Source organism: Lygodium microphyllum, chromosome 8 (genome assembly GCF_053477565.2).
Source record: "Lygodium microphyllum isolate KBCC chromosome 8, Lygodium_microphyllum_v1.1.10, whole genome shotgun sequence".
NCBI lineage: Eukaryota > Viridiplantae > Streptophyta > Polypodiopsida > Schizaeales > Lygodiaceae > Lygodium > Lygodium microphyllum.
The window spans coordinates 110,399,086-110,410,489 of NC_141142.1; positions in this window are offsets into that span (position 1 = coordinate 110,399,086).

Consider the following 11,404-nt stretch of genomic DNA (forward strand, 5'->3'; position numbering starts at 1 on the left):
CACAAGGTGAGAAATTGTCACTAAAGTAAGTTGCATCTTTTGAAAGAATAAAGTTCCGTCCAATATCTAGACTATTGTGCATTTACACATGCAACTAGTTTAGGAAGGCTAAATTGAGAGAAATAAGTTCATTGGATTGAGATTGGAAAGATTGGAATTGTTACACTAGATAAAAATAAAAAAATCAAATTGAAAAACACAATAAAATACTCAAAAAAAAAACACAAAAATAAAAAATATGAAATATAAAACTTAAAACTCAAACTTTTCTTTCTGTGCATTAAAGTGAAAACAATACAAAAATGCAAAACTCAATTCTTCTTACTTGAACAATCCATGTATTGTAGATGCATTTTTTTTAATCATGGAGGATTGAAGGAAAACTACTGTGAATAAAATATGCATCATGATTGTCAAGATTATTTGGTTGTATTGAAAACAACACAAAAATGCAAAAGTGCAAAACTCAAAACTCAAAACTTCTTGCTTAAACAATCCATATGTCAATATTGTAGATGCATCTTGCTTGTTATGGATGATTGATTATGGATGCATTGAAGGAAGGAAACTCAAAAAAACTCAAAAAAACACAAAACTCATAATGGACAACAACATACATGGCCATTGTTTTCATTGTTTGATGGGTTATTGCTTGTTGCCATATGTTGAGATGGTCGATTGCTTTTGGCCCTCACAATTTGATTTTATCGCAATTGAGACCCCTCTTATCACACACTATACCCTTACTTCCACCAATTCACTTTCACTCAATTTACTTCCACCACAACTTTACTTTCACTAAATTCACTTCCACCACCGAGTTCACTCATGCCCATTAAAATCACTTCCACCAAGGAATTCACTTTCACCACAAGATCACTTATACTAAGATCACTTCCATACTAAACCTAAAATATCTCCCCACTAGGATCCTATGAGTTCACTTCCACTTAGTTTGCTAAAATTTTACTCCCATATAAGATCACTTCCACCACACTATGGCCTAGATAATTTCCATCACCACATCCAACTCACTTCCACCATGTGCACTTTCCCTAACTTCACTTCCCCTACATTTACTTTCAATGCAAGATCGATTCCACTCTAGAATTCATTTCCACCAAGGCAACCACCAATTTAATTTAGTTTCACCAATGTCACTTCCACCAAGTTCATTCCCACCAAGATACCCACACATTACTTCCACTCTAAAGTTCACTTCCTTTAGGTCACTTCCACTACACCTCATTCACTACCACCTACATAGTCATTTCTACCCACTCACTCACTTTTACCACTTCTACTTACCCAATAGTACTCATCCACTTCTACTCACCCACATGTATCTGCCTACCTCTACCCACCCACTTCTCCTCATCCACTTCTATTTACCTACTTATTTCCACTCATTTCTAGTCACCTCCCTTTACCCATCCAGTTCTACTCACCCACTTCTACCCATTTACTTCTACACCCTACTCACTTCTATACTACCCTAGGATTTCAACCTGTCTATCCCTTCCACCTTGGACTTCTAGATTAGCCTTATTCTTCTACCCAAGTCTTTGCACTCACTCTCACACTAGACACTTTTGCACTACACCACCTCCTCATACACGCACAGATCCCAAATTCCATGCACACACTTATCCACTCTTATACAACATCAATTTCATCTCATTGCAACTAGTCATCTCATCCTTGCATTGTATATGACTAGTCTTGGCACATTGACATATTGTTGACTATGATACATGCGATATTGCTTACACGTGTACCTTGATTTTTGAAAAGGAAGAAATCTTGATTTTTTACCTCTCACTCTTGCATGTTTAGTTTCACAATCAAAGTATTGTGAAGTGCCTCGAGCACTTGTATGTTTTGAAATCAAGTATTGCAAGTAATTACCATAATTCCTTACACAGTCAACAAGGAGCATGTAGAAATCCAAGCTCAAGTGAACTAAGGAAACACTTTGTCACATTGCAAGGACCTAGCACAAATTGCACACCTAGGCCATACCCATGTTAGGATAACTCCATATCTAGCCACAGGACCCACTACAAGTCAACCACAGGGGAATCATCCAATCTACCACCATGAGCTAACTTCCAATTATTTCACAAACCTACTAGTAAGAATCTATTGGCCAAGATCTTGATATTTCTCTGTCAACTTTAAATCGTTTGGAGTCCCATCCAAAGAAAACAACAAGACTAAAGCGATTGAGAGGAGAAACCAACCATTGGATCCACAATTTCAAAACATATACTTAGTGCATGATCACAATGAATATTAACCAAGAGATATAAATTTGAAGGATAGGCACCCCAAGAAACAAGTTGAGAGATCGAGAAGAATACACAAATAAGGAACTAATACAAGAACTTGACTTTGCAAGAAGAGTTGAAGAATTTGTCATCTAGCTACTAAGAGATTGAAACTCTATTGATATACTAGAATAGTGGACTAGACTAGGAAGTCCACGAGTCCTAAAATATTAGGAGTCAACAACAAACACAAACCTTCCCTTGCATTTATACATTGACAATTGATTGAGCTAGCAACTCAACACCCTAGGCCACAACTAGTAGACCAAATGGGAATAGACACATTCACAAAGGGCTGGCCTAAGATGCATTGAGTACAACATCACTCACATGTATCGTGATTGTTCGATATGCAAGGCATCATGTGGTATGCTAAGAAGGTGTACACGGTCTCACATTCAAAAGGTCCAAGCCTCAAACATCGGCCTTGAATATGAAACACTAATATCTTCGGCTTATTTAGGGTCAAGGTAATAACCAAGTGAGAGCTCATCGACCCCAAAGATAAAAAGCTAATACCTTCAACATATCTTAGGGTCAAGCTAACACCTAAGTGAGAGCTCATCATTGATGCTCTCATTGTTGAATTTTTATTACAGTATTATGAATTACAATGTATGGACTCATACAACTTGCATTCATCTTAATCAATGTAGCCATCAGACCATATGGAGGATCACCATATTCCCTCCTAGGATAATGCAAGATCCTCTTGGCTATAGAGATTTAGATTCTATCAATAATTTTCTATGTGCTTCCAAATCAAGAAAATATGGGCAAGAAAGTCTTACTCAAAAGACCTTTCAAGCATGTAACCAAATGCATTGTGGACTATGAGTACATCGAATACATCTGAGCTTACCCAAAGTTAAGATTGTTAGTGTTTTTAACAAAGTGAATCTTATCTATTCTCCAAGGAATGTCAAGTAACCTATCTTAGTGTTAGACTAAAAAGTGAGTGAGGATGGCCAGAGAGTTTTGAATGTACTGCTCCTAGGATGCAAGGATAAGTAGGAGCTAGTTAGTAAGAATCCTCTTGGGATCCAAGGAAAGACCAAAGCTACTAGGAATACAACTTCTCAAGCTTTTGGGAATAGAATTGCATTCAAAAGTAGGAAGGGACCTAAGGTATAAAATGAAAAGAAGCATCAATGGAGAGTTAACATAATGCCATGAAAGGGGGACATCATTGGATGTGGTGTCCAAACCTCTTGCAAAGCCACCTCCAATAGCCATAGCCCAAGTCGCATTGAAATCCAAGGAGAATCCGAGCAAAAGAGATAGAGACCCAAGTGTAGATCTAGGTTAAGGACCAAGATGCTTGAGGAGTTGAAAATAGACAAGTTACTAATTGATGAGAAACTAGTTCTTATGACACCAACCTCCATAATTTCAAAAGAGGAAACACTTGTGATAGTTGCTAGTTCATATGAGAAACTGGTAGTGTTTGAGAAGTCATTGAGTCAAGAGCAAGAAAAAAGGAAACCACTTCCTAGTAATGTTGCTCACACTGGAACAACCAATCCAAAGAAGGAGAAGATAGAGCCCTTAAATGTTGACAAGAAATAACTCATAGTTGATTTTGATCCTTCAAAATAGCTAGAGTCTTCCAAGAACAAAGAACTTTTGTCACCTCAACCCAAATAGAAAATCCAATAGCAACAACCTAGTGCAATTTCTCAATCAAAGAAAAAGGATCCACAAGGGACAACTAGGCAAATATCAAAGGATCAACAACCTCCCTCTGAGAGTGTTGTGAAGCACATAGTTGAAAATTCCCAAGCTAAGACTACTTTCCATTAGTCCATGGGTCCTAGTGTACAGTCATCTTTGACTAACAAGATATCAAATCCACTAGGTTAGAAGTTATTACTTCTAATTCTAAGGTGGAACCCACACAATCACAACCTTTAATGTGACCAAGATTGTAATTTTAGTTGAGGAACAAGTATCTACTGCTTCAAGCTCATAACCAAATGCTAACTCTAACCCAAAAAGCACAATAAATCCAATGATTCATAAGTCTTCTTATGCTCGACCAGAAGCTCTAATGTATTTGAAGCTAGTCATGAGATCTCTCATGGAGGCTTTAGAAAGTATGGGGAAACAAAAGGATCAATAGAATGTTACGAGTTCCAATGAACTAAATGAACCACTATTAACTTTTCTTACTCATGCACATGTTTATGCCGACATTGAAATTCAAACTATTGAGGATAAAAAGCCCTTAGAAAGGCATGTGACATGGTCAAAGCAATCACAAATTTGTTGGTTTCATTCAACAATCTTGGGAGAAGTCATGAAGTGTGAGGTGCCTCCTCCAACAGACCTGGAGGAGTCCTCTTAATAGTCAACTGAAATTCATATCCATGCACAATACCATCCCGTCTCCCCAGGGGAAACCTCACACTTAGTTAAACATGGGAATAGGGGAAGAGTGGACGAGTCACTCTTGACAGCAATCTAACGCCCACCTAAGAAATACCACTTTGTAATCAATCAAAGGTAGAAGTGAGGTTAACACCGCACTTGGTTCTCAAAGAGAGCGAGAGATGGGGGAGAGTGTAACTCGATCCCCCTACCCATAAGGTAAAAACAGTGTTAAACCTGGTAACTAACCTTATCAATATTGGGAGGGTCAAGACTTAATCAGCTCTATCTAGTGTTGGAAAGTTACCTGACTTATAGGGTCCACCCAAGCCATAGGCATCCAATTGTCAGTATTGAAGCCTCCCACTTTCCTTGATGGGGTTTGCTTAGTTTTCTAATTAGCAAAGCATACTACCACATTGTTTGGACATATAAAATCAACTTCCTTTTATTACTCCATTAAATTGGATTCGTTAAACTTAATCTTTATCACAAACAATTCAAAAATCAGATACTTTATTTCACCATCACTCCGTAAAGAGATACAAAACCGTCTTTCCGCAGAAAGACACTGTCTAGCTTAGGATAGGACCTTCCAATCCCTCAGTATTGGATTGTATGTGATCACACTCCATCTACGATCAACAGGGAATTTACTGGCTCAAAGCCCCTCTAAGCTTGCATGAGCCTCTAGAGCCATCCTACATAACAGGGGCTCTTATCACTCAGCCCTTTACCCTCTTAGGTGCTCGAGTGATCAAAACCAAAAAACACCTACCTCCCTTAGGAGCATAGAACTCCCACCCTCATGTGAGCTTTTCCACATAAAACACCTACCTCCCTCAAGAGCATAGGACCCCCCCCCCCTGCAGGTGATATTTTTCACACCCTGTAGAGTGTTAGGGAGAATTGGGTTGGGACCCAATGTCCCAAACCACCACAATCCACAACTCATCCAACTGATACAAGCCAGAAGCCATCAGAGACATAATCCATCGTTCACAAATCCAAAAGCAGTCATACCATAAAACAAATTTTAACGCACTTGTCAATGTATGTGATGCATAGAATCTATCCTCTTCATCAATTTCTATGTTCTTTCCTAAAAATCAATTGATAATACTAACATGCTTTTGCAAGTTTAAGTAAGTTCTAACTAATTGTAATCCTTTTTCTTATATACCAACATGATTATTTCCATTTGGCCATCCATTGTGATTATGGGTTATGGCCACAACCTTAGTTTATTGTGGAATAACCGATCATTCAGGCTAAATGGATTTGGGGTTAACTTTCGCTTGCACTTCAACAACAGTGACTACTTTCTCATGTTGAGGAGCTCTCAGAGCATGACCTTGCTCAACATCTCGATGTCTCTTAGGAGCCATGGAAGAAGCTTAATGGATTCTTGCAGCGCTTCCACGTAGGTGTGGAGAGAGAGAGAGAGAGAGAGAGAGAGAGAGAGAGAGAGAGAGAGAGAGAGAGAGAGAGAGAGAGAGAGAGAGAGAGAGAGAGAGATTACAGCAGAGCTTCATCGCATCAATAGCAGAGAGACTTTTGCATGGGTCATTGTTGTTTGTGTGTCCCCATGACATGACGCTCTACCCCTATTTATATAGTAATGGGGAGGGGAGGGGGGGGAGGGGGGTAAAGAGAGGATGTTTTCTTTTTAGCATTTTTTACGACATCATCGATAATAAAGAGAGAACGCTTTCTTTTAGCATATTTGATGACATCATCAATGACATCAGAGGGAGGCTCCATTTTTGTAGGGCGAAGATAAAAAAATTTACAAATATATAGGCAAGCACCGCACATCTTGTTGGGCAGCTTGACGGATGTCACTCCAAGGCTCACGACTAAGGCTGCAACTAAGACATACACCACCTTGGCATCTTGGCCTTGGCATACTTGGCAACGGGCTACGAAGGCTTTATTGGCACCGTTGGCTATGCGTGAGAAGCACCTACTAGCTTGTAGGAAAATCTTCTCGAGAGGTCACCCATCTCGGCTGTGTCGTCACCCAAGTGCACTTAATTGCCAAGTAACTATCCACTAGGCTAGTTCTTTTTGTTGTTCTATACTACAAACATAGTTTCAACCAAATATTTTATAAAATTTTATCTATGCCATTTTAAAGTATTTTTAGTTGTATTTTATTTTTGAAATATATAATCAGACATACATAAATACTAACAACTATTTAGAGTTAAAAATAGGTTTAAATATTTTTTATAAAAATTATAAACCAAATAAATATTTATGTTGCATGATTTATTTTTGTTATACGAGGTAAGACACTTATGTGATAGTACGAGAGTCACAATCACGTATTTGGAGGTCGTGTCCTTTACAGTCGGCCAAGGAAAGTTTACCCAATCATTTCAAATAGCAATCTCACCATTTATCGCCTCTCTCGAGATTTTCACTTGCCAATTATAGTGTTGCCTTAGGAATGACCCCTTATAACTCTTTTAAATAAATCTTGGATTAATCTTAAACTTAAAACTATGGTTTCCATAGATTTGAGGATCATGACTTGTGAAGAGGAAAAGAGTAATTTATTATATCCATTATGCTTTCATGGAATCAAGACCTTCATCAAGTCGTCATCAGAATGAAGGCGCCCTCCATAAGGTTCTCTCTCTCTCTCTCTCTCTCTCTCTCTCTCTCTCTCTCTCTCTCTCTCTCTCTCTCTCTCTCTCTCTCTCTCTCTCTCTCCATTCCATCCATTCATATAATGCCATTCCATGCATGCAGACAAGTATATAACCCAAAGCATGTGTTTGCATATCCTTCACATCTGGGAGGAAATTTTTAGGTTCAAGGGTATAATCAACTGGAATATGAGGTTGCAAATCACTTCCAGCTTCATGAAAATACTCTTTGACAAATCTTTGAAAAATGTCAGGTGAGATTGTCCCATTACAACATGAGCAAGACGATCAAAGCAGACACAGTTCGGTTGAGGCTGAAGCGGAGAGGAAGATCGATGTAGGTCTTTGGATCAAAGGAGGAGGAGTTGGAGCCGAGGATGGAAAGCACAAAAGATTGGATGCGCTGCAAGAAGGAGAGGAGAGGCTAGGGTGGAAGGTGACGTTGTTGTAGGAGTAGGATATGCCGATTCTTTAACTCTCTTCGTTTGGTCAATTTCATCAGGCTCTTTGATTGTTTGACAACAATATTACTAGTTCATCGAAGCAAAGATGATCATCTCCAGTCAACATGTCTGAGTCCCTCTACGTACCATCTCCATGCAAAACACCTTCTCCCTCTCGCTTCCCCTCATTGTTTTTTTTCCTTTTTTTTTATTTTCACTAACTCCCAACAATTCATTCTTGATGAGAATAGGCTTAACTTATCTTAAAATGATCTAAGGAGCATTTTACAATTGACACTATATAAACAAGGAAGGTGGGAATGTTATAAGGACTGATATTTCTCAATATGAGTTTAGTGCCAAATTGTTCCTTGTGCTTGCTCCTAAGTTTGGACTTAGTCTTCCTTCTTTATCCACAAGACTCTCTCTCATTATCTAACACCCTCATTGTCCAAATGTGGATAAAGAGTTGGTACTTAAAATCAAGTATCCTTCGTATATTGTTTTCAATCAAGCAAAGAATCTTTACAAAGCGAAGATCCCCTAATACTTTAGGCTTTGATAACTTTTTGACTATCTTATTGGAAGATCCTATATTGGTTGCGAAAATGTTAAAACTTTCCAATGATTTGAAATTCAATACCTCCCCAAAGGGATTTCAATAATAATCACTAATCTAATGATCACCCCTTAATTATTACGGCAGTTGAGGATTCTTGTCAGGTAACTGCATATCATATCATATGATCATGATAATCATAATGCTATATGTGGTCTTGAATCTTGATAATGAACTTTCCTTGGAAGGTAGCATAGCTTGTGAATTCCCTCGCCCTTTAGAAGATATCCCCTCAACTTGTCAAGACCTTGTCAAGTCTTAAAAAGCAAAAAATCCCTTGAAAACCCCTAATTTATAATAACAATGTCTTATATTCTCTAAGTGATAATAATCCCTAGGAAAAAAATTTCAATAGTCATAACTGAGATTCACTAAGTAAATTTATCAAATTTTGTCTAAAACTCCACCTTTCTCTCATACAAGAACTTCCTTGTACCGATATCTCCTAGCCAGACTACAAAGACTGTCCTCCAAACACAATAACTACGACCGCATCTGCATTAAATTAATGTAAAAATTTGGTAACAATGTGCCAATTGTGTACAATTTTGTGAAAAAATTTAGTAATGCATGACATGTCTCTAGGTGTTATCAGACCCCTATAGCTTCATAGAGCAGTTTGAGCAAGTCTGCGAGGCCAACGGTCTCATCGATCTACTTTACGCTCACAAGATTTTGGTCTGTGCTTAGGAGATAAGGGTAAGACTTCGTACATGAGTCTAGATGCTACCGAGCGAATTGACTTGAACAACCTCAAGAGTCTCTTCATTAAGAGATTCTTTGAGAGTTTGGGTACTCTGACAACCTACTAGTGCGGCTGATGACTGTCAAGCAGAGAGATAAGGAGAATATCTAGGATTACATGACCCATGTGAGGTGTCTCTTCAAGAGAATCCCTATTGGCAAGCGACCAATTAAGAGAGCAGTGTCCACAGTATACAATACGAAGCGAAGAGCTCTACAAGGCCTTGGCTGGCAACTCGAGCTTAGAAAGCAAGACACATTGATGAGGGTCTTTGAAGTGGCCATTAGAGTGGACAACCAGCTCAAGGAGAGAAATTCAAGGACCTCGAATCGAGAAGATACTATCTCTAGGAATCCCAAGGGAGCTTCAATGAGACAAGCGAAAGACCAGGCCCAAGTACTCAGGATAAAGACAAGGGCACACTCAAGCCAGGAGCTAGCGGAGATGAGGATGGAGCTAGCTAGATTACAAGAAATAATGAGACGACCAACAGGCCCTCATGTCCAATGCGTATATTATGGTGGAAACCACCTGCCAAATGAGTGTCAGGATCCTCGATCTTGACCTTGTACCAATTATGGTAGGTTTAGCTATGATACCATGCATTGCACACTGCCGGAGGAGACTCCTGTACTCGCAACCATATAATCAACCATACCTAGTGAATAGGCTGCCAAACTTCTTTGGAAGAGGAGCCCCATTGGCTCTCTCGGTACTCAATGACACCAAGCCAGCCATTCTTAGGATGGAGATAAACCCTATGGGCATACCTAGACCACCTCGACCCTATGTGACCCATCCACCAAGTGACGCTCCAATCCACTACGTGAAAGAGTCTAATGACGAAGAGCTTTATGTACACCCTTATGTCTCATACAATGAAGAGGGCAATGCAGTCCTTATGGACTACCAACCAGTACCAGTGATGATGTTAGGTAGAGGAAGAGTAGAGGCTTATGAGGGTAGATCCAAGAACCAATCTCGTATTGGACTTGTGGACACCCATGACATATCTTCTCATGCTGCCTAGAATGGGAGCAGGCTAATCGGGAAAAGGCCTAATCTTAGATATCCAAAGTGTGAAATCACTCACATGTTTGCCAAATGCCCGAGACAAAGACTACCCTCTGGTGCAACAAATGAGACATTTATACCATTGGGACTGTTTAGAGTTAAGACATTTAACGAAGAGGATGCACCCATCCCATTGCATGTCATGACTCGCACGCAAACAAAGCAGGTTGGCATATCACTGCCTTGACCTAGCAACTTAGATGCAACCTCAATCCGAAAGAAAAGTCAAAGGTGAAAGAGAAAGAAAGCTAATGCAAAGGTAATGCTAAAAACAGAGAGTTCCATGACACTACTTATCGGGAAAAAGGTGACAGACATAGTGGCAAAAACGTCAGCCCCAAAGACGGCTGAGAAGGGGAATGCAAAGGTCGGGGAGTACCCCAACCCAAAGCGCCAACTCAAGGCCATCAAAAAGGTCAAGGAGTGGGTGAAAGAAGCCCAAGAGTACCTAAAGGATGATGATCCCATAGTGAAAGATGGGATCAATGATCCCTCAAGTGTAAGCATGCAAGTCTCACCTCCATGACCAAAGTCAAGAGACGCAACTGTGTCACAAGCAATGCCACTTAAACAGAGCCTACATGCTACGAGAAAGCAAATCAGTCAACATCATTGGTCAAGAAACGCAAAACTAGAAGAGAGGCAAGCAGTCAACGACCTCTTCACCACACTAGTGACCACCCCGATGACTCTAAGCCTAGGAGATCTGCTTAGGCAACATCCGATACTATGGTGGGAACTGAAGAAGTGGGTTAAAGGACCAATGGGGCAAGGGGGAGTTGACCTACATGATCATGATATAATAACCCAGATACCCAGTCTGACGCTTTACTCGGTGCCCAAGTCCTTGCACGTCAATATTTTTTGGGAAGGCATCGAAAGGCATATAGTCTTACCATTCCTAGCTTTAGGAGACACCACAAGAAAGGGAATTATAGATACTGAAGCAGGAGCTAGTATACTGTGCCATGTAATACTCCAAGATTGGGGTAATCCGCCTATTGAGAATGCTAGATTCAATGTCACCCTAGCCAATGGAATGCAAGTGTGGCCATTTGGAATGTTAAAGAACTGCCCCTTGAAAATCGCATGAATCCAATTCTCTGTTGACTTTATAATCATGAAGGGAGTAAACTATAACATCCTGTTAGGCTGGCCTTGGATGG